The sequence below is a fragment of the Struthio camelus genome, chromosome 3 (assembly GCF_040807025.1).
Source record: "Struthio camelus isolate bStrCam1 chromosome 3, bStrCam1.hap1, whole genome shotgun sequence".
In the NCBI taxonomy this organism is placed as follows: Eukaryota; Metazoa; Chordata; class Aves; order Struthioniformes; family Struthionidae; genus Struthio; species Struthio camelus.
Genome location: NC_090944.1, coordinates 73,012,373 through 73,035,360, shown reverse-complemented (window position 1 = coordinate 73,035,360; position 22,988 = coordinate 73,012,373). Strand labels below are relative to the sequence as shown.

At 40.9% G+C, this 22,988-nt stretch overlaps 1 long non-coding RNA gene across 1 annotated transcript; it reads right to left on the bottom strand.

Annotated features, from left to right (window-relative positions):
• Positions 1–2,094: 2,094 nt before the first annotated feature.
• On the bottom strand, positions 2,095–22,121 carry LOC138066573 (uncharacterized). The gene is made up of 3 exons (XR_011139885.1): positions 21,990–22,121; positions 3,620–3,807; positions 2,095–2,901 (listed from the first exon to the last, which is right to left on the bottom strand). It is a non-coding gene; the product is annotated as an uncharacterized lncRNA (long non-coding RNA).
• Positions 22,122–22,988: the final 867 nt, after the last annotated feature.

Genomic DNA, 22,988 nt, shown 5'->3' with positions numbered 1-22,988 from the left:
CAGCTGAAAAGGTTTGGGCCTCTGAGGGAGCAAAAGCTGAGTTTTGCAACTGTGAATGCCGCCTGCAGAGTTAGCGCTGAGGATAGATACTTGGCTCCAGAAAGGCTGCGCAGGTTAATGTCACTAAAACATCCTGAAGTGCTATGGGAAGTTCTGTTCGGTAGTGCCGCAGCAATGGCAGTCTGCAGTGACCTATAAACAGGATGAGGGAGCAGCGGCAGCAAAGCAAAGAGACAGTCCCTGGCGCTACGCTGACAGGCAGACACATAAACAAAGCCAGGGAGGAAGCTCTGTTTACAGCTGGAAAAGAAACCCCATGCTGTAGGATGCAAATGATGGACGTACGTGGCTATAAATAGCCACAAAAGCATAATGCCATTTAAAAGATTTAGTTGTGCTGCAAAGACTCCGTTTCTGTGCTTAGAATGAACTGCATATGCGTATGATATTGTCTCTAAGGGACGAGGCTCTTGCTCAGTTATTTAGCATTATTTATTATGCTTAACTGACCTTTTTAAACAAGGATGGGAAGCTTCACCTAAATCAAATAATAACCTTCTCTCAGTAAAAGAAAAGAGGCTAAAAAAAGTTGCAAGACTGTCAGACAGCCTTTCAGGCAGTCACCTAAGAGAGCCAGTCACCAGTAGTTTGATGTCTGGGTGTGAAATAACATTTTATTCGGTTAATAACACCACAGATCTACTTTGGAAGCAAAAGGCTAAAGATAATATAAGCAATACTTTGTTTCTTAGGCTTCTGATTATGTTCTCAGGGGTTTAGGATACTGAGCAGAACATAAGTGAGAGTATATTCCCTAAATGTTATTTTGCAGGTAGATTACTAGAGGAAATGTGAATGAGAGAGAATCTATGCGGAGCTACTTTCAGGTACGGTTAGAAATCTTCTGCCTTTACATGTAGGTAGTTATGGACCTTCTCCTTCATTTTTTTGTGGGACTATTAGGTAGATCTCAATACTTTTTTTAGATTCAGTTCAATGGGTTTTGGCATCAGTTTTTGGTACTTCTGAATTAAGAAGAAGGTTCTGAGGAGGAATAAATTAAGATACTTCTATTACAAACAGTTCTTTTCCTGAACTGGAAGCAGTGATACAAAGCTAGCAACGTACACACAAATAAAGCACTTGTGGATATGGTCATTTGTTTTTTAGTGGAATTATTTATGTGGTATAAAAGAGGATGAATTTTGTTTAAAAAACAAACAGTTGCTGGGAATAAGATGCCTGCTGGCACATTTTTACCAGATAACAGTTCTGTGGCCTTTGTGGAATTTTTTTGTAGCGCTTCAACCATGTGTTGCTATGCTTGTAGTTCTCAATTTTCCATTTTCACTTGTAATATTCAAACTACTTTCAGCACGGCTTTGCCAAAAAACTAACAAACAAGTGAGTATTACTGTTTATACACATAACACAACCCCCTGTGCTTAGTACCTTCTGATACAGCCATTATTATTGTGTACCCGCATGAATACTTCGTTTAAGGAACAAGCGAAATTAACAGCTGTTTTGTGTTCCAGTAACACGCTGTGTCAGACTTTGCCTCACAAAGTCAAGGAGAGGTAAAGCTTTTCATGCCCTCAAGTCACCTGGCCTAATAGATATTGCATAACAACTTCAGTTTCATTCAGGGTGGCATTGTAATCTCCAGCATGACTGTCAGACTAATTTCTTTCACAGCAGGGCATGCTGTGCTTTCTGCACTGCGCAACTTCCCAAACTCAGTTTCTTTACCAAATCTCAGAGAGAAAATGTCAGACCTTTTGAAAGCAACGTGGTTCTCAGGCTTACAAATGTCTTCAGGCTCTCAAATGTTTCTTTCATGGCTGCAGGAACAGCCTAGGAAGAAGTAAGGTTTTCATTGTTAAATCTCTACAGGAGTTATTTAAACACACAAAACAATTAATTTTACAAGCTAACGTGCTTTCTTACAACAGCTGTCTTGCTTTTTCTAACTCCAGGAGAGAGTTTTGCTCCATCTTTAGCAGAATCCTTCAGAACAGAGTCCATCCAGAAGGCAGGAACCCCCACAGCCCTCCCCAAAATTTGATCTTCAGCACAAAGGCCAGTGCCGCCGCCTTCTCTCAAGGAAAAGGAACAAGCAATCAAGCAGTCAAAATATATAGTTTACATATATATATAGTTTTTTTATAGTTTAATAGTACATATAATTCCTTCTAGCAACATAACACCACTATTGATTGCAGTGCCCATTTCAGTTCTTATCTTCTGGGAAGGTTCATTTTGAAAGGTAGTTTTTCTTCATGGCTTTCAAGGGGAACATAGTTGGGGTATCAGAGCTCCATGAAAACACGCCACCCTGCCCAGCTCCAACTTCTGCGTCGGTGTAAGAGGGACTCCGTTAGAGGCCTGTGTAGACTGTGTCCTCGTACCTGGTCGAGGTAGAGAGGCTTCATCCAATATTCCTGCAGAGCAGGGACACACAGAGGCCCGAAGGGAAAGTGCAGCTGCCACAGGGTGCACACATCTTCAAGGTAGTGTCCTCGTGCCCAGTATTGCTGAAGATACATTGCGCACACAGATGCTGAAGGAAAACTGAGCACAGCAAGCACTGGAACAAAAGCAAAAACCTGCCCTGGCTAAATGAGGCATTGTCGTTATCTTGCAACACAGCAGCCAGAGTGATTAGTCATTGTAATTTGCTTTTGGGAACCCTTTGCCCTTGGCCCTGAGGCCACCCCAAGCTTGCTCAGTCCTTTCCCGTCTCTTCTAGGGAGAGTGGGATCCTTACCTCGAATCCTGCCTCGCTTTCTTCTCCACAGTAGCACTGACCTTTCTGCTCTGGTTTGCTTTCTTTGAAGAACAGCTTATAACAACTGTCTTCAGTATTCGTCTCTAACTGGGAGATTTCTGTCCTCCTTTCTAGTGAGTAAAAATATGATGTGATGTGTTAAAATCTGGGTAACCAGAGGCAGATTTACAGGGATAGGGGGACTGTAGCCACCCCCCATAAGCAGTTATGTGCTGTGCAATGCCGTTACCGCTATGTACCGCTGTGTGTTACAGCTAAGCCCCCGCCTTTAGCTGAAGCATGAGGTTGGGCCCGCGTGCTATTTTCGTTGCCACTTTCAAGGGGCCAGGGCTTAGTCTGATAATGGAAGTACTACAACAGGCAGTGACGTTCGCCACTGAGCAAACACAACTCGCAAACTTGACTTACATCTCGCAAGAGTACTTAAATGAGTTGCAAGTCTTCCAGCCCCTGCCTGGCAGCCAAGGGTTAAACAGCGTTTTTTTGGTAAGGTGATGTTATAGCACAAGCAGCACGCTCACGGGGGAAGCATGGCTCTAAAAGCTGTGGGGTGAGGGTGGCCTGTGGCCAGGGCCCACCTGGCTTTCCTGTCTGTGGGGAGGGAGGCTTTTGGGTGCAGGGTGGTGTGAACTTACAGAGGGCCCTGGGCAGTCATGCCTCCTTCGCCCCTTGTTTGTGCTTGGGGGAGGCTGGCGCTACCCAACGTCTTACACGTGGCCTCCGCGTGGGAGTGCTCGCTGGCCTGGATTTGCCCTCAGAGCAGCTGTGCAAGCGTGGAGACTGTTACCCCACTTAAAATGTGAAGAAATAAGGTGTTAATTAACTTACCCAGGACCACAGAGGCAAAAAGTGACAGAGCTGGGATTACAGCTCGCAGATGCCTGCATATCAGTCCCACACGCCCCCTTGAAGGGTCCTCATCCTCCCGGGCACTGTGTGTGCTGCTCTTGTCCCCGTCGCCTCCTCCTCTTCCCAGACGCCTCTTAACTCACAAACCAAAGGGAGAGACTTTGCTTCTAAGAGAAAAAATTGAGTAAAAATAGAAACTGCATTGAAATCTATTCAAACGTACTTAAGCTGTAGCTTTAAAGTTGCTCTTCAAAAGGAGCATTCAGTAACAAACAGAACTGGACAAGCAGTTTTGCCTCTGAAATTGGCACACAGCAGAAAACGTTATCTTCTTCAACCACTGGGATGTCCATGGAACTGAAACTACTGGGGAAATTAGGGCATACACTTGCACAGGGACCTGCAGCGCATTGTTAGCTGTGAAAGGTAAAAGATGAATAAACAAATCGGTCAGTTATTAACGTTGGTCTAAGTCTTTCTATGCACATGGGGTTGCAGAGAGTCTGGCACGTCAGAATAGATCACTGGAGAGTTTTTGCTAATAGAATACAGCTGTAGTTAAAATAAATGGAGGTCTCAAGTTCTTTGGAATTGGTAGCAATGGGCTAAATGAGTGAGTCAGAGCCAATAAAGACCTATTAAGGGAAAAACAGCAAGAACTTGAGGCTATGCAATGTCAGAATCTGCTGTGAGAAAAGGAGCTGTACACTGGGATGAACTTCATTGATTTTCACAAGTGACCTAGGGGGAATTTTATCAAAGACATAAATTGGCAGATAGCCCCCTGCTATGGAGCGCTGCGACTCTTTGGGGTGGTGTGCCAAGTCACCGTGTGTGCCTTTTGGCACTTTTTGCCCTAGCTCAGTATTGACCAAGTCCTTTTCCAAACATCTCATTTGCTAGCAGATGCATGAGTACTGGGGCATAGGGAAGCTGGGTGCTGAGCAGCTCTGCCACCTTTCTAAATTACCTGTTGGAACCAGGCCATGTTTGGAGACCTAGATTGACCACTGTCATTAAAATCCTTTCTGTTGCTTTGATATCAAAAAGGAACAGTGCCTTTGCAGTGTGGATGTAAACTGTGATATTTGTAACATGCTTAGCACTTTCATTAATTGCCTATTTGTCATTATATTCGTATTCATTGCCTTAAGCTGTCTTAAGATGTTGAAAATACGAGTAACAAGAAAGTGCAGAGAAAATACTCTGAAAATGTACTAAAATTTTCTCTTCTAAGAATTTTTCTCAGTGGAAGGGTGAGTTTGGACTTGGTGGTTACGTGTTACTCTGCTATGTGTATGTGTGCCTGACCACAGTAGGTTAAAAGGAAATTAAGGGTGGTGCTGCAAACATTCCACCCTCAGCTCCCTATTCACCTCTCGTCATCCACCCTTGCATTCGAACTCCATCATTTTACCCACCCACCTAGTTTCTATGTGAAATTGTTCTAATGGAGATCTGTCCCGCGTCACGCAGACAGACTTGAGCTGTTTCACTTTTTTCTGATTTTCATTTTGAATTTCAAGTGTTCCTAACCTTCTAAATCCTGATTTGGATCAACATCTGGACTCCCTCCAAGTGTGTGTAATGCAAGGATCATCCCACATTTAAGTAAGAGGCTGATTATGCGTCAGATCAAAACTCTGTCGTAGTTCAGGGACGTTAGGTACCGTGATTTTGGAATAATTCTGTGTCTACCAGGAAGGAAAAGGACAGAAAGGGATCTGATAATGATTTGAATGGAATATCCTTGGCCATTTGTGTTCTGCATGTCTACAAGTTATGTGTACCCATTTGCGCTAACAATATATTAGAGACGTGCCTGGCACCAGAGAGAGGTCAATTCTTTCAGGAACTTCCAGTATTTTTATGTCCTGTCATCTCCTACCTGCCTCTTGACAGAACTAGAGAAATGCAGTATAAAATCAGGCTTCATACACCTTGTTTACATTTGTCTTACAAACATCTTTCATTTCCTATTCACAATCTCAGTTTCCCTTTCTTTTTTCTTGTGTCCGCTTCTGAGTTTTCCCTATTTTCTTTTATTCCTCTCTGTGTTACTGATAATCTCCTTACATGTCAAAAGATGTATCAACAGGGTGTCTTATAGGAAATAAACACAGGATTGCACTTCAGGTTTTAACTGTACTTGGAATATGATCTATTTTCAAATTAAGATGTCAGGACAAGGCATGCAAGAGGATGTGGGCTGCAACAGTTCAGGGCCTAATTTCTGTGTAAAATGCATAGTACTGAGCTTAGCCAAGTGGTGAAGGGACAGTGCATTTCATTCTGGGCCACAGGGCAGTGTTAAACTCTGAATTTCACATCATTAACTTTTTTCTGGTGTTGGGGCCTATACTAGTCTTTACAAAAAAGTGCAGGAGAGAAACTAGGCAGAGATGACAGTGTCACTGCTTTTATTATAAGTGGTTAGAACATTTCTCAGGGGGCACACGTCTGTGCGTTAGTGGGAGCAGGGGCTGGCGTTCATTTCTCTCCTCTGCCTAACTCAAACTTGCTTTTTACCTCACTCCCAATGTTAGGAGAGTATCGCAGCTACTAGACTACGATTTAGTCTTTCTCTGTTTCTGATCCAATAAATATTTAATCGGTCTATGCAAAGTGCTATCCTTTTATGTCTGTTTAGAGCATTCACTGGAGACATGTAATTTTAGACATTTTCAGGCTGAGAAAGGACCCAAGCCTCATTCTTACATTTCCCAAGGAAGTGCTCTAACTGCTACTCAGCTGGATTAGGGTCCTCAGCAGTGGGTATATTGAGGGAGAAGCTCTTGTAGGGTCACTTTGGGAACAACTACCTCTTGGGACTCTGACTTATTATTACACTTCAGGGAGCTAAAGAATTGTTTAGATATAGGCCATCATAGGCTATATCTAGGCTTGCCTTAACCCCCTCCCCCCTCTTTTTTTAACGTATCTGGAGAATTTAGCTCGTAGAAATGTAGGAGGCTTCTCCTACAGGAAGCACTGGGGATTTCAGATATCTCTGAGCCCTAAGGGATGGGATCTTGAGGAGACAAGACAACAAAGACACATCCTTTTGTAGATCTAGTGCTTAGGGAAAGAAAAGTCACGTATGTCATCCCATCACAATTCAATTAGAAAAACTATCTCTCATTAAACTCCTAATAGCTATTTCTGGAGCAAAGATAGATGAATGTAAGAGAAGAGAAACAATGGAAACTGGAATAACTGAATAAATTGTATCTTGACACAAGGCCCAGACCTCAGAAGTATTTACTCCCTTCTTAAATCCCTCAGTATTCATCCTGATCCTCTCATTTGTTCATCTAGGAGAGCAACTATTGTATATGCTAAGATACAGTAGTAATTTGCAGTTATGCAAATTCATCAAGCCCTGTCATGTATCTGTTTTTGCTGCAGAATTGCCAAGCAATATTTAATAGTCAGAAAATCCTTCAGCTACAAAAGCATTAGCCTAAGTACAGTTCCTCGGTTTGATACTGTTCCTTGGCCAGTTCTTTAATATTCATAGCTATAGAAGGGTGCTTCTCTGTCACAGGAAAAATGAAAAAAACTAATAAATAAATAATAAACCAAAGAATGTGATTTATAAAAATGGGAGCAAAAATATAACTAGAGACAGTCAGACTTTTCTGTGGAGTTTAAATGTAAACTTTATTCTATTCACTAATAAAGACATAATTCAAAATTTGCTTCTTTCCATTTCTTTCTACCAAAATGTGAAGCGTTTATGTTCGTATTGGTTCTTGCATCTTATAAACTTGGCAAGTTTCATTTTGTAACAGACAACGTTTTCCTCAGAAGTCTCTTTTCCTTTGAATGTTATAATGTGGCTAGCTGGTCTCTTTTGGCCTAAGAGCCTGTTCTCATAATGGCATGGTGAAACGATTAAGATAAAGTAAGAAATGGAATGTTTTTTATCAAAACATTTGAAACTGAATTGAAGTGATTATTATTGTTGGTGCTGTCATTTTGAGATAGATGTCCTGCCTCCTGAGTCACCAGATGTAAAAGGCCTTTTAATGGCTCTGGAAGGTGGTATGTTACAGCTTCCAAATTTTCTGGAATTTCCTGGGGTAACCAAAAGAGCAGCGGGACGAGTCTACCAAATCTGATTGACATAAATCACTTTAGTTACTTTATATGAGCACGACTGTGATAAAAATATTCACACTTAATGGCCACATCCTTCTCTCACCTATAGTTAGTAAGAGGATGAATGATCTTAAAATATGCGTGCATGCATGTATATATACTGCTATGTGACAGGAGAAAATTGTATTCTGCCATCATGACTATCCATTGTTTGTTTCTTTCTCTCATCTGCAGTATCCTTTGTCCCAGTCCACCTTCTATTTCCAAAAGGCAAAGCCAAAACCACAGTGATTCTGAGACAGGCATCTTTGGTAAGGCTTAAGAAACCAATGAAAGAACAGAAAAGATATTGTGCTTCTTTGGTGAGAGGATCAAACAGTCATGCTGGGTAAATAGTAAAAAATGAACTCACATTGCCAGCAGTCTGCAAACAACACGAGCCCTGAAGAAAAAATATTTTTTTTTTCTCTCTCCTTCTTTCCTTCTTTTTTTCCTTCTTTGCATCTTTCTTTCCTTCTTTGCTTTTCTTCTTTCCTTTTTTCTTTTTTTGTCTCTCCCTCTCTTTCTCTTTTCATCACTTTTTTCTTTCTTTCTCTCTTTCTTTTCTCTCTCTTTTTTTTTCTGTTCCCTATTTCTTTCTCTCTCTCATAGTCTGTCCTTCTTTCTTTCTCTTCTTGTTGTAGGTGTTTAGAAGAAGCTTCCTGGAAAGTTTCCTGATCTTCAATTAGAGAGAAATCACAGAGAGAATCCATTGGCCTCCTTTCTCATTTCACTGTGCCATGTGATATTTATCTTTTATCAGACTCTGTTGTACAGTCCCATCAAGGCCAGTTAACTTTGGCAGGCATTATGTCAGTGACTCAGTCTGCCCTGGCCCCAAATCAGAGTAGAAACAAGAATGTCAGGCCCCCCAAATTAGAAATAAGAAAATTATGAAAATTGAGATGGGAAAGGCGTTAAAAATATTTATTCTGGGTAGGATTCAGAGAAGCCTCTGACCTTCGCCTCTTTGCTTACTGGAGAGGACACTGTCCTCAACTTGATTATGAGATAGAGCTGAAATGCAATGTAAAAGTGATTCTAAATATCTGTTGCCAGGAAGCAGATGACATACTAAATTGCTGTGTAGATTGAGTGCTTAATTCAGTGATTTCCTGCAGCAGGAGTTGCCAGTATACAGCCATTTTGTCTTTTTTGGCAAACTGGCTGCTTTTGAACGGCTGTCTCCAGTAGTCTTTCCTATGCTTCCTGTTGTAGGAAGGCCTGTTTCCTGCCGTGAGATTCCTGATTAGACTCTGCACTATTTTAGTCTGCAAAAGGCTTATGTAGCAGGTTACTTCTCTGCATTTGATACTGATTTGTGGGAAGTGAAGCCAGATCACAGTCTGGCCACAATAGAACATCCGAATCCTTTGAGAAATCTAAAAAAGGGCCGTAGCTCAACTGAAAAGAGCTGATGCTTAAAGTAGTGTTCAGAGGCACAATGCAGATCCCATTATTTTTTTTTAGTGAAATTTTACTCTGTTTGTTTCTTTTGTTGTTGGTAACCAGGGCCTATTAGTTTTACACTGTCTTTTTAAAGTATCTTCCAGAGTTGATTGTGCAGCTTTAATGTTCTCAGGATCTCCTTGTTCAGATCCTTTGGGCTGGCATCTTTGTACCTGTGTTTCCACCTCATATCCTATATTTTGCCGACTAAGTTTCTTGGCTGTACGGTAGTGGAGGGAGGGAAAATAGTTGTGACGTAACTGTAGTGACTTTGCAGCTGTGTGACCTGGGTGTATGTGACCCTGTGACATGGGTGTATGTGCCACAATGGCTGGTACTAAAAAAGAGGCAAAGGCCTTCATCCATTCCCTATAGCTCTGCAAGCTCTGAGGAAATAATAGATAGTATCATTCAAGTCTTCAGATGTTGCTACTGCACAGCTGATAATGGCAGCAAATCAAATAAAAGTTTTGTAGTGGCTGTTACATGGAAAGGGACCAGTAAAGACCAAATTTGCTTATATTGGAGTACTGTTTCATTCATATGCTCTGTTTTTCCCTCACCTTTTTCTACTCCTGTTGGAAATATTTCTACATGCCTGACCACAGATTACCCTTTGCTGCCCATATAATAAGGGCCCTTGAATTTCTAAAGACGATGTTCGGAAGACAGAAGAGTTTAAGAGTCTTTTTCATTTCTCTCATTAATGGCTTTTCAGTTTATGCCCTTCTTCTGCAAAGCAGTTGTGCAATGTCTAGTGTTTGCTCTCTAGCTCAAGTTTTCAAGCATTTAAGGGTGAGGAGAGAGAACCTGACTTCAGTGACACGAGTTCATGTTGTCATGGACTTACAAAATAAAAAAGAAAGAGGCCATTCCCCCTTGGCTGCAGCACAGGGATGTTCTTTCTTTATACCACTTCCCCCTTCTGACCTAACTTTTTATTTGTTTTCTCACTACTTTTCTTCATCCTCTTATTGACAATTCCAACTTCTTCCCTTCTTTTCTTTACTGTTCTTCTTCTCTTTTAACTATGAAGCTCAGATGCTGAAAAATGAGAGCCTTCTCTGGATAAAATTTAATATGAAAGATGCTTTAATTCTCCTCAAAAAATCTGAGGAAATTGAGCCTAACAGCCATTATCTGATATTTTAATAAATAAGAGGCAGGAAATTTGAAGTTAATATAACATGCATTTCAAATTCCTGCATTTCTGGAAAAATTATGCTGGTCTGTGGCCCCTGGCAAAAGCCTGTCTTCAGTTTAGCTTTCCTGAGTTTTTTCAGTATGTTTCATAGCCTTGCTACGATGTAAACATTGGGATTTTTTTTTTGTTTTTTTTTCTTGTTTAAATGTATATATTGGTTCTTGCATACCTCTGCTATTCCAGCTTGTCCTTGTTAGGAAAGAATTATGTTACATTTCAACTGAGGCCGCTGCAGTCATAATCTGAAAGTGACTGTGATTGCGTCAGGAGCACACATGCGCATGCACGCGCACATGCACAAATTGCATAGATTTGTACTAATGGGCAAGCTGCAGCCCTTTGGCCTTCCCCCTCCCTCCATAAATCCCAGCCTGTTTTTGCTGCTGCACTGGCAGCTGTTCCCGGGTAGCAGAACCAGGAATCACAATAGCAGATGTGCTCAACTTTTCTGTGATGGTATTTCTGTCAAAATGCTAGTGACCTGTACATTAGACAATCTCAGTGTATATTCTCCTAGGATGAAATTCCTTTCCAAAAGGGCTAAAAAAGACATTCAGTAAACCACCCCAGAGAGCCGTGAGGTTAACAGCAACCTCTTTTGTCAAAAGTTGTAACTATGAGCTCAATATAATATCTATGCAGAATATGTTAGGGTCTCTGGGTTCATTTTGGGATTCAGAAGAGCAGTTCAAAAGGAGATTTTAGGCCATAAAGTCTCTGAGATCAGCTGTAGAAGCAAAGGGAAAAAAAGGCATAGCTAATTGAGTAGAAGGGATCCTAAAAAGAGAGCGAAGCTGCACTGCTGCAGTGGTGGTAAAGCTATGGCTACTGCCAGGAGCAACCACCTCTATTGCTATTTTTTCTTACAGAAGGAAATGAGAAATAAGCACTACAGAGACCATCTCTGATTCTGTGTCATGTTCTTTTCTAAACAGATAACCTACCTACCAGGTCTTGAACTTAACCACTCTCCAGAAAGGAGCAGCCTAAGAGAAGGCTACTGAAACACATTGCTTCTGTTTTCTTTGCTTCAGATAGATAGGCTCCTCCAAGCATCCTGTTGCAAGGACTGTGCAGGATCTAAAGAAAATAGTGCCTGACTTATCAGGAGGTTGTTGCCCTGTGCACAGGAAACCCACCAAATATTCCTGGAACATGTAAAGGCTACCTGCCTAAAGTCTTTCCTGGTTCATTCTAGTGGGGCAGGATTTCCCTAAGTTGCAGACCTCTGGACGTCTTTGCAGGTGTCAGGAAGAACCCCTATGATACATACTACTACTTAACTTTTTCCAACTCTCTCATCTGTCTTCTAATCGACATAGAATAGAAAGAGTTTCTCTAGTTTCTTCTATGTTCTGCTCTAATGCCAACATTTCTAGTCCAAAAAAGTCTGAGTGCAAGATATCCATTGGGTTATATTGCTAGTTTCTTGGACTGGTCACCAGAGTCCCACCTGCCTTCTTGTTGTATTGCTCCTTGAATCCCACCTACTTGCTAACTACACTTAGATTATTGGTTGGAAACCCTATATGCTTTTTTTCCCTTCTGCTTCACTGACTCAGAAGGCACTGTGGGCCACAAACCTGGGAAATATGGGCATGACTGCTGGGGGAGAGAGGGAGGTGTGTGTGTGGGGGGGGTTATCATGCATGCTTATCTGAGTTACCAGTATGTTACCACGCAATACACAACAGTATGTGTCTGTCACAGCAGTCGGAGCTTTGTATTACAGTCCACTCGGTCCGTGCTACACTATTTAAATTACTGCAATGGCTTAGTGAAATTGTGAAGAGGAAAAATACAACCCCCTGAGTCAGCTGAGCGCTCTGCCTCACAAGTACAGTCCTGTGCTAAGTGCCAATCGATATTTTCTGTTTGCTGCCTTTGTATGCTTCTCTAATCTGTGCCAGTATCTTAGACTTGGCTTCCATCTCCCCTCCTATCTGTCTCTATTAACGTCACCAGCCTCCACCTGTGGCTAAGTAAACGTTAGCTCTAGCAACAGTGTGCTCTTTAGAACAAAATACCTGGCTACGCAGCCAAGGCTGGCTCTGTAAGAAAAGGTTCATCAGAAATACCTTAGGAAATGTTAAATTGATCATCTGTGCAGGAAAATGGATAGGTGGCTGCTCCCTAAGTGACCCATGACAGGACAGTCTGACAAGGCTCATCTGTTTGTCTAGCTTTTGTCCTCCTGCTGAGGATACAGTTACATGGCTGAGCAACTGTGAGGTCAGTGTGAACAAAGATAGTCATTCCAAACTTTTTAAAAAAATACTCAGACTCAGAGTTTCTACTTTTCTCTCCACGTACACCTCCGGATCATCAGCCTTGGAATCTCCTGCATCTTTGCCTCCTTGTATCCCTTGCATTGCCAGCCTCCTCAGAGCTTACTCTGAGCTCTGAGGAGCTAACTAACTGTTTTGCCTCCTGTCTTTTCCTATGACAGAACATTTGCTCTGTGCTTTGCTTTTAGTGTTGGCTGGCTTCACAGCCGAAGTATGTTTGGGCGTGAATTTACAGCTTTGTGGCTACATGCAGTAGCTGCCCTAGCAGAAACTCTTGCCTTGGATATGAAATAGTTTGGAGACAGGTAGTTCACAGATACTTTTGGGAAATAAATTGTGTACAAGCTGCTGTTTTAGAGTAAGAAACAGGCAATAAGTTATGATCACTTATTTGTTTAGCCATATCTACATTTTTTTCCTGTTTTTTTTTTCTGGAATGTGTAAAGACAGAGTAAAACGTATTACTGCCACTTTGGAGCAGTAATGACAACTGCATGTTCTCTGCTTCAGAGACAAGTGGGCTTGCTGCATCTGTGGCTCTCCGGAGAGGGCAATATTATCTAAATTAGGAGACTCAATATTTGACAGTGGCTTCTGAACTTGAATTTTATAACTTTTGTGTTAGAACAAAACAAGAAAAAAATCCAATAGTTGTAACAAAATGAATCCATAGACACTGGTGAACAGTAGCATTCCTTCCACAAAAAAATGTAATAGCATAACAAGATTTTAAAGAATATAGGCAAAATCAGGCAGAACTGAATCATGAAGTATTGTATCTTGATGAAAGTACATCCTGTGTTAAGCATCAATCAGTATTTTCTGCCTGCCGCCTTTGCAGACTTTTCTAATACCTGCCAATAGCATTAGATTCACCCTCTTATTCTTCCTCATTAACATCACTAATCCCTACTTGAATTCCTTGCAAGCAGAAAGACAAAGTGCCAGTATGAAGTAAGGGCAAGGAGTACTTGTCACCATGGCTAAGTGTTAACATAAATCAGCAGGGTTAATACGTAAGCTTATCAGGTGGCTTCAAATATGAGTGAAGTCCTAACTAGTGATACCACTGCAGATCAGCTTATTCCAATACTTGCATGTTGCCAAAGCATGGAGGGAGCAAAGAGTTTTACCACTTGATGCTTTTTTTTTTTTTAATCAAAGGTCATATATGACCCAGAGTCCATGCTTTTTTCCCAGCCTGCAGAGATTGAGAAGCATTGGCACTCACAGGAAAGTGGGCATTTAGGAAGAAAGAAGAGGAATCATTGCCTGGCTTTTCAGGGGCTGCCAGAAGACTGCAGAGCAACCTAGACTGCATACATGCATGCTGGTAGATGGTATAACATGAGTGATTTTCCTGCCCAGCCCCCCAGGCTTCCCAGAGGCATGGCACAGAACGTGTAAACATGTTAGTTCTGAAAACAGACTTAGGGCATCGTGTCATCCTTTTTTGTCTAGGAGATGCTTACAAAGTGATATGTTTCCTGCTGACCTCAATGTGGAACTTAAAAAGTCCTAAAAGAACATGTTATGTTGTATATTGCGTATAATTACAAAAATGCTAGGACCTCGGTTTCACTCTTCCTTTGAGCAACAGAGAGTTCCCTACAGCAGAGCAAATCACAGGTCCTTCAGATGCTGGCTCTTGCTTATGGTAACATGATTCACAGAAAGGATTAATGCACCTGGCCAAACATCCAGGGCTGTAAGGAGGGGAGTGAGGAACCTACACTGGCTGCAGGCAGCACAGATGTGGGGCAGTGATGCTGAAGCGACAATTGCTGTACCTATAGAGCACTTTAATATAAAGAAGAGCCATAATGAAATGCTTTGGTACCCAGGGCAGGTTATCAGTTCAGTGACATTCCTCACTCCTGGCTGGAATAGAGGGGCAGCAGGTTTGGGAGAGTTCATCTCCAGATGGGTGAGAGTCCCAAGAAAATCCGAGCTGCTGACCACCAAAGTATCTGCCAGGGCTGATGGCCAGTAGGGACCTAGGAGATGAGACTGTCACACTGGGCACTGCTCTTTTGGCCTTGGAGTGGGTGTAATGACCTCTGGGGCTGTCTGGAGTTCAGGGTGCTTGGATGTGAATGAAACGTTGATGTCTCAGCCAGGCTGTGGTGTGGAAAAGCCCCAACAGGTGACAGGAGCAAGCTTAGGAACCACAAGATCTTGCCTCTCAATTTTCTAGGTGTGACATAAATAATAATCAGTGTAGGCATGATTAAAAAGCAGCTATGTTTAAAAAAAATCTTGCAGTGTAATCAGAAACTGAAATCTCATTCTCTTTTTCTAGTGCTTTTTCTCCCATGATACTTGTTTATCACCACTTGGTAGCTTATTAATGCAGGGATGCTGGCTGACACGGATATGTATTTAACCAAGGCAAAGCATAGTTTCAGTGCATTTTAAACATCCTCTTTTTCTCTCCTCCAACCAGTCCCTGTAAAAGTCACATGGAGTTTAGAAGCCAATATGAGGAAAAGTGCAGGAAGATTTTAGGTACTCTGTATTAAGACAAGTTCCCTTCAGGTAATGCTATATAGAAGTTCAGTTTTTAAAAAATCAGGGAGATTGTATAGGTACTTATGCCATCAATATTCTGACTTTCATTCTGCCTATGGAAAAGGTAGCACAATTGTTTTCCTGGTTAGAAGTACATAAAAATAATGGTCCCAGTGATGAAACGAAAGGAATATCCGAAGGGATTTAAGGATGCTCTTCCACAGGAGAGGCTCTGGGATCACGGTTTGATTCCCAACCTGCACAGGATGTGGAAATGAAGGGGTCTGACCCAGTGAGTAAGACTCAAGAATGGCCTTGTTTGATTTGTTATTTTAACATTTGCCCTTCTGAGTTGCATAACAAGTGCCTTGTGCTTTGGGGCCTGAGTCTTAAATGAAACACGTATTCTCTTTCGCACCGCTTAGTAATAGCTCAAGTTTAAAAGAGAGTTTCATTTACTGCATCACTGCAACAAGTCATCTTCTCACATACATCAATATGCTAATGCTGTTTAAAGAGCTAAGAGAAATATTTATGGCAGATCAAACAATTAAAATACTTTGAGATCAGAAAGTGGGATCAGCTCCTTTAAGAATTAATAGTGACACATCTTTTGTATTTTTCCTATTGTATCATTAATAATTGCTTGTTCCCAAGGTGTGCATATTATAAGGTGTGCATATTATTGTACATTTATTTAGGGCCTTAGACAAAAATGCAAATCATTCAGAGGTCACTTGGGAGCTCTTCTGAACCACATAGGAGAGGTCTTTTCCCAGCTTCTCAAGGCGTAGGGAAGAACAGGAGCTCTGAACCAAGGTTAAATTAAACAGAGCTTAAACACACTTTTTAAAGCTGATTTGTATTTTAGGACCACTAGCTGGGCTTTCTGCTGGAATGGAGTAGAAGAGGAGCTTAACACAGTCAGGTGTTAGTCACAGCTGAATCTTTCTTAAGAAGCAAAGCTGGTACCTACAGCCTCCCAGCTGAAACTCTCAGATACCTTTTTACCAGGACACAAAAGCAGCAGAGTAGCAAACTTGCTGTCACAAGGTCTGGGCTGTTCATGAAATGCAGACAAAGCCAATGCTGGGCGTGTTTCTTAGGGGAAGGCATTCAGCACTGCCACAAACTATGTTCAGGCAAACTTCTCTGTGGCAAAACTTTTGCTCCAGATTATATTATCCAATCTGGCATTAAATTTATGCTGCTTGGTTTCTCAAAACACATCACTGGGCACTAAATTCACTCTTTACTTCATGAGCCATAGATTATATTTCAAAGCCAATCCATAATATGACCTATGCTCTGTTTGCAAGTCTCAGAATTTGCTCTATCTATACCAGAGCTGCTCCTGCTTTGACCTGGACAAACTGTGGCTCCCCACTCCCAAACCAAGAAAACTGGCTCGGCAGGAGGAGCTCCAAGAAGGCATCAGGAGGGTCAGTCATACACACAGTGACTTGCCTCATCTCAGTAGCGGAGCACTCAGAGCTCCAGTCTACTGAATTCCTCTCACAGTCTTCCTTGTTGCAGTAATATTGCTTTGGTTCCCGAAGGACCGTGTTGGAGGTGTTTCATTGCATTGGATGAGAAGGCACTTCTGGGGAATATGAGTATAATGTGCTAGGGAAGAGGGTGGTTTGGCTTTTCTTGCTGTCCATGCAGTAGAACCGTGCGAGTCCATTGTTTTTAAGGCCTTTAGCTATGGAACATTGAAAAGAGACCAAAGTGGGCAGAGAGGCTAATTCTGGTGATTTATGTGGCAGATTTTCATACATACAATGACTTTTATACTACAGTTACAGATATATATGTATATACACACACACACACACATACACACGTACACATATATACATGTATAGATTTATATGTATTCAAGCAGATACACCCAAACTTAGTCAAAACTTCATACTGCCTCCCACCATAGGTATCATGTTACTCTGTTACCTAGCCAAAACCAAGAAACATCTTCTGCATCCTGGGCCATCTGAAATCCTAAGAGAAGATTTTATTGCTCTAATTGAGCTGCTAATTTCATACTTTAAAAGCTGCTTCAGTATTATTATTATTATTACGACAAAGAGGTCAATGTTTTCTGACTGTTCTGGCTGCTGCCTTATTTGAATGGACATCAGTGTGAGACAAGTACAGAAGCTTGGTGTTTTTGGTGTTGTTTTTGGTGGCTGACTAGGCCACTCTCACATAGAGATCAGTCTAAATTTTTACCGCTGCTTGTAGTATCCTTTTTGCTGTTGATACAGCTATTAAAAGTGAAAGAAGAAGGGCCAGGTGTTAATTGCTTTCTGCACAGCTGGTAATGAAGTATACACAGCAAAAGGACCTTTCCTAAACATTCTGCTAGATAATTGGCCACTCACAACTACAGCCTTGTTTAAAGTCTTCCTTCCTACCCCGTTGCCTCAAAGAGATGGGACAGCACGATGCATAATTATAGTTACACTCAACACAACAGCATCTCTACTACCAGTGAGAGCAAAAACACATGGGAAAGCAACTTCTCCTGCAAAGGCAGCAAGCTTGCACTGCAGAGCATTTGGTAAGTTGGAGGAAATATGTCTTTCTGAGATGCAGTGCGCCTCCATCCACTCCAGTGCAAACTGCTTCAGAGCTTTATCTGCTTATCTCGATGCACTCAACACATCATCATTAAAGAGAGAAACAGCCCTATTCATACAGGTGGAGGAAAGTGATTCAAAGCCCATCTGTATATTAATAGCCTACCTAAGTGGCTGACTGAATGACCTGTCTGTCTGTGAAGAGTAGAGGTTTCTGTTCTAGCTGTTCCTTATTCCCCAGTAAAGAAAGTCTGAGGCACCTTTGTCACTTCATTTATTTCAGCTAGTCACCATAGTTACCAATATACCTCAGGCTAAATTCCATGGAATTGAGGAAACTTAAGTTCACAGCATAGCAAACAAAGAAATAGCTAAGATTCCAGATGTTTTACAGTTTCTGTGCATTTATACAAATTAAACATTTTTTTAACACTGAAAACTGTAGTTAAGGTCTTTGTTTTTCTTTTCAGCAAATCTGGAACATACCGTGACTATTTTGGGGTTATCCAACTATTTGTCTCTTCATTGTATGCCTAGCAGTCCTGCTCACGTATAACAAACTGTGGTGGTAAGTGCAGTACAAAACCCAAGTATAGTTCCTGTCCCAGGGATTTTATAGCCTGAATTATAAAGTAGGTAGACACAGCAACTATCTACACTCCATCAAATTATTTTTTATAGATTTTAAAGATTGCAACAGAGTTTTAAGGAGAGATTTGCAGATGAGAACTTTACGAAAGTTTGTGGGAGATTTTCCTGAGCATTGGGACAAGTTTGGAAATGTAACTCCTAGGTGGCATAAGCTACTAACAATGTTGTTTGGAAAGGAGGGTCAAGTCAACAATGAATGTTAGTAGATAAGATGCTAGAATCACTGAATCACAGAGTTATTGAGGTGGGAAGGGACCTCTGAAGACTTCCCCTGCTCAAAGCGGAGTCACCTAGAGCAGGTTGCCCAGGGTCGTTTCTGGCTGGGTTTGGAATAACTCCAAGGATGGAGACTTCACAACCTCTCTGGGCAACCTGGTTCAGCGTTCAACCACCCTCACTGTAAAAAAGTTTTTTCTAACATTTCCATGCCATCACAAAGGATGCTACTGAGATGTGAGATGTAAGAATACTGAGATATGAGAACTTAGAGGAAGATTTTAGCTATGTGAATGAACTAAAGGCCTTACCTGAGAAAGCAAACTGGACTACATGGCAGAAGTGAATGTTAGCTTTTCACTCGTTTGGAAAAAAATCAAGTGATGAATGAGCTTGCCTGATCTTCTGCTATGAAAACTACCATATAAGTAGAAGATTGATATTTGAACAGCTGCAGGATCTCTGACATGCAGCATTGGCTTCTATTCACTGACTGCTGCTGGATGTCCAAGTTCACTAGCTATTTCCAGCTTGCCAGCAAATTGTTGTACTGCCTAGTATATCAAAAACAGCCTGTGAGTACATTGTAACAAGGCAGGTGCTTTCAGGTTCCTTCCTTCCTATCCCCGAACATATATCAGCTGCACACATTATAATGATTAACCATCTTATGCACCTGGTAGTATTAAAAGCTGAGTTAAATTTAAGATTAAAATAGCATCAAGCCTATTCATATATATGTTTGTGTACGTGTTTGTATATGTATATATATGGGTACATGACGATGACTGCAACAATCCATTGCAAATTAAAATAGCTTTTTCAGACATTCCTACCTTGCTTGTCCTAAAACTCATCAGACTCTTTTGACATCATTCCTTTACTTGTCTCGATTCTCAAGTTGTTTTTAAATGCATCCAGCTTTCCGTCTATCCTATTATCCACTTTTTTATTATACCTCATCTTGTTTTTCCTGGAAATTCCTAATCAACAACTAAGTTACCAATCAACAGCTAAGTTACCAAAAGCGATGAAGATGAGAGTGCCTCCCCAATGAGGGGTTCCATTTATTTACTTAAAGTGATATTTAATTGTAGCCAGCTCTTCGTGTTTGCATTAGCTTTGTCTATTATGGTGTTTCCTTAAAAAAAAAAAAAAAAAGTGTCTACAAACAACTCTTTGGGAGTAGATTGCCCAGAACATGGGGCACAAGACAAGTGTATCTCAAGCAGAGATCTGAAAATGCCCTCATGTTCAACCATGTTCCCACTGAACTCATGGAGCCCCTCAGTTTGACCGTGTTTGTGTCATACATGTCGGTCAAGCAGTTTTTTCTTAGTTTCCATGAGCAATATTGCTCCTACATTTCCAAATTCCACATTACTTGGTGAGCAGTCAGTCTGCTGACTCAGATTACCTTCAGCAAACTGCACAGTCCTGTCTGATGAGCTGCTCAGTTCAGTCTGTTCTGTTCCATGTCCATATAACCTCTGGCAAGTTATTAAGGTGGCCTTTGGGTGAACAAAATTCGAAGAAGAGATATAGCCAGGGCTGTACTTCTGTGTAAAAGTGCACTCATTCTAGCTAAACAACTACTCTTTAATCATAAGCAATGTCCCCTGGCAGGAGATTGAATATTGTCAGAGGAACTGCAATATGTTTGATGGAATATTATTCCTTAAGTCAGTGCAGCTGTTTGATAAGGCTAGGTGGACAAGGGGATATATTGGTCAAAAAATCTCACCCAAGTAAATCTCACCCAATTTCTTAATAAAATCTATTCAAAACAAAACTGTAATATTTCCTGTTTTTCATTTTGAACCTAGTCAACATACTTTTCAGTTTTGCATTTATCTATTCTCCCCCTTCTTGAAAATTATGAATAATAATTTTTATGTGATTTTAAAAATATTTTCTATTTTAAAGCTTTTGAGTAAAACTAGATTTACTGGTTATTCTTTCTGTGGCTCCAGATCTTATTATTCGAGAAGGTGCAGCCTTACATTATGTGAATATTACTGTGACACATGATGCCATAACAAACTATAAATACTACCTAAAGACTGTAGGAGGAATTTCTCTGTGTTATTAACCTACCTGTAATATGTGAGGCAATTGCCACATTTCTGTCTGGGAGTTCTCAGCAAGATGCATGTCTACATGTTTGGAAATCATGGCAAATTGGAAAAAAAAACACTCAAATTCTGCATCAACTGTCAAAGCCGAAAAAAAGATGTGTCCAGAAAAAACACGAGTAATAGTGGCTCTACAAACAGAGGTGTACAGAGCTGAATGGGATATTTCCTATTGCCATTTCATCGAACTCTCTGTTGTTAACCTTTGCAAAAAGTAGTTTTCATGTACTAGGAACACTTTTTCCAATAATAATATCACTGTCATCTGTTTCTGTTTTTCCCTTTACCCAATAGAAAATCCTAGTCCAAATAGTTGGCTACAGAACCTCCATATTTCATTTAAAATAGGGAAGAGTAGTTTTACTTTCCTGGTTCTCCCCATGTCTCCCCCAAAGTTGATGGTATAGCATATACGCATAAAGGATAAGAGTAATGTCTGTTTGTTATAGAGATAAAAGGGTTTTTTTCTACTATGAAAAGACCAATAATCCATTTTTGTTTTTCTTCTTCAATCTTTAAAGAAAAAAATAACTAAGCTGATTTAAATTAAATTTTACAAAGCGTATGCTCCTGGGCAGAAATCTTGTAAATCCACTTTCAGCCCAAAGCACATTTTTATGGTTGAGATATAATAAACCACTCAGAACATGGATTTCACTGGAACTGCTTACTGAATATAGTAGCACGAAAGGTATTATTGTTATAAAGCTTCATAGCAGTGTTTGAATTTAGCTGACAGAACCAGCAGGGCCATTTTTATTTAGTTTGACCTCTCCTCATGAGAACCTACTAGTCTCTTTCCTCTCTAGGAAAAAACAAAACAAAACAAAACGCTTGTAACTTTCTGTTCATCAAGAGTTAAAAGTCGAGTTGATCTGTGATGGACATGGCTTTATTACAAAATCCGTTTAGCAGATGCCTGTAAGCTTACAGTGAAGCTCATTTTGCAAAATAGGGCAATCTATCTAGTGGTTACACAACGGGTAAGAGTGGCATGGAAATGCAGAAATATACCAAGAGGATAATAGGTAACAATGGCGGTGTGGGGCGGGGAGGGGAAGAAAAGAAAAGAAAAGGCTTGAGAATTGTCTGATGATTATGCAAGCTGCATGTTAAAGGACTAATGAGCGCTGTTCACCGTTGAAGTGAAATGTTTATGTAAAAACTTACCCATACAGATGCCTCTGTGTCCTTTGGGTAGGTTGCCAGGTTATTTAATGACCTAGCTGCTCTTGTAACAAATCCAAGGTGTAGTCTCTGTTTCACCTAAGACAAATATGCTGGCTATTAACACTGGAGGATGCTTTTCTGCCTTATCTAATAGGAGTGTCTTAGCCTGGCTCTTGTGAGGGGGGCTAGGATCACACAGGAAAAGGTGTCAGAGGGAAAATGTAGACCATGTGGCTGCATTCAATAATTCCCAGTGCTTGCTATTCCCCAAATTAGAAACAGCACAACTGGTTCAGCTCCAAGTACCAACAGCAGCAGCTTGAACATAAAAGGCTTGTCGTGCATCTGAAATATAACAAATCTCTGTTTTGGCCTCATCACACGGCCATAGTCGAGATAAGATAGCATACACTTTTCTTCTGTAATCCTTGCTACATGCAGAAAAAAGAGTCAAAGAAGGGCTGAAATTCAACTAAGCAATGTGTTATACCAGTAAAAGGTAAAGACATTGTTATAGCATTTAATCAAAGATAAAGAGTTATGTTTGGGGTAGCTCATGCACATGATTAGAAATGAAAGAAGAGAATGAAGCAGTATCTTCTAGGGGCTGCTGAGGGACATGGAGTGATAAGCTTTTGTGGGCATAATGCCAGCTTTCAGGAGAAAGCAAGAATCTGATTCATTGATCTGATATAAAGTAAGACAGAGAAAACTGAATTGACTGGAATCACTGCCAAATTGAATAGGTAGAGCTGAGATCACAATGAAACAAAGGGGAATTTTCTTAGCTTCATGTCTGAAAAAATCTTTCAAACTGTCAAGAAAAGAAAAATGGCACAAGACGTACAAATAGTATTCAGGAAAGATGTACCAATGCCATGTCCTTTACCAAGAACCAAGAGAGATCACGAAATTAATGTGTTCTCAAGCAAAAGAGCATGAAGGGAGACAGGAAAGGGCTGTCAATCATGTACGTGTCTGTGATAACCTCTTTGAACA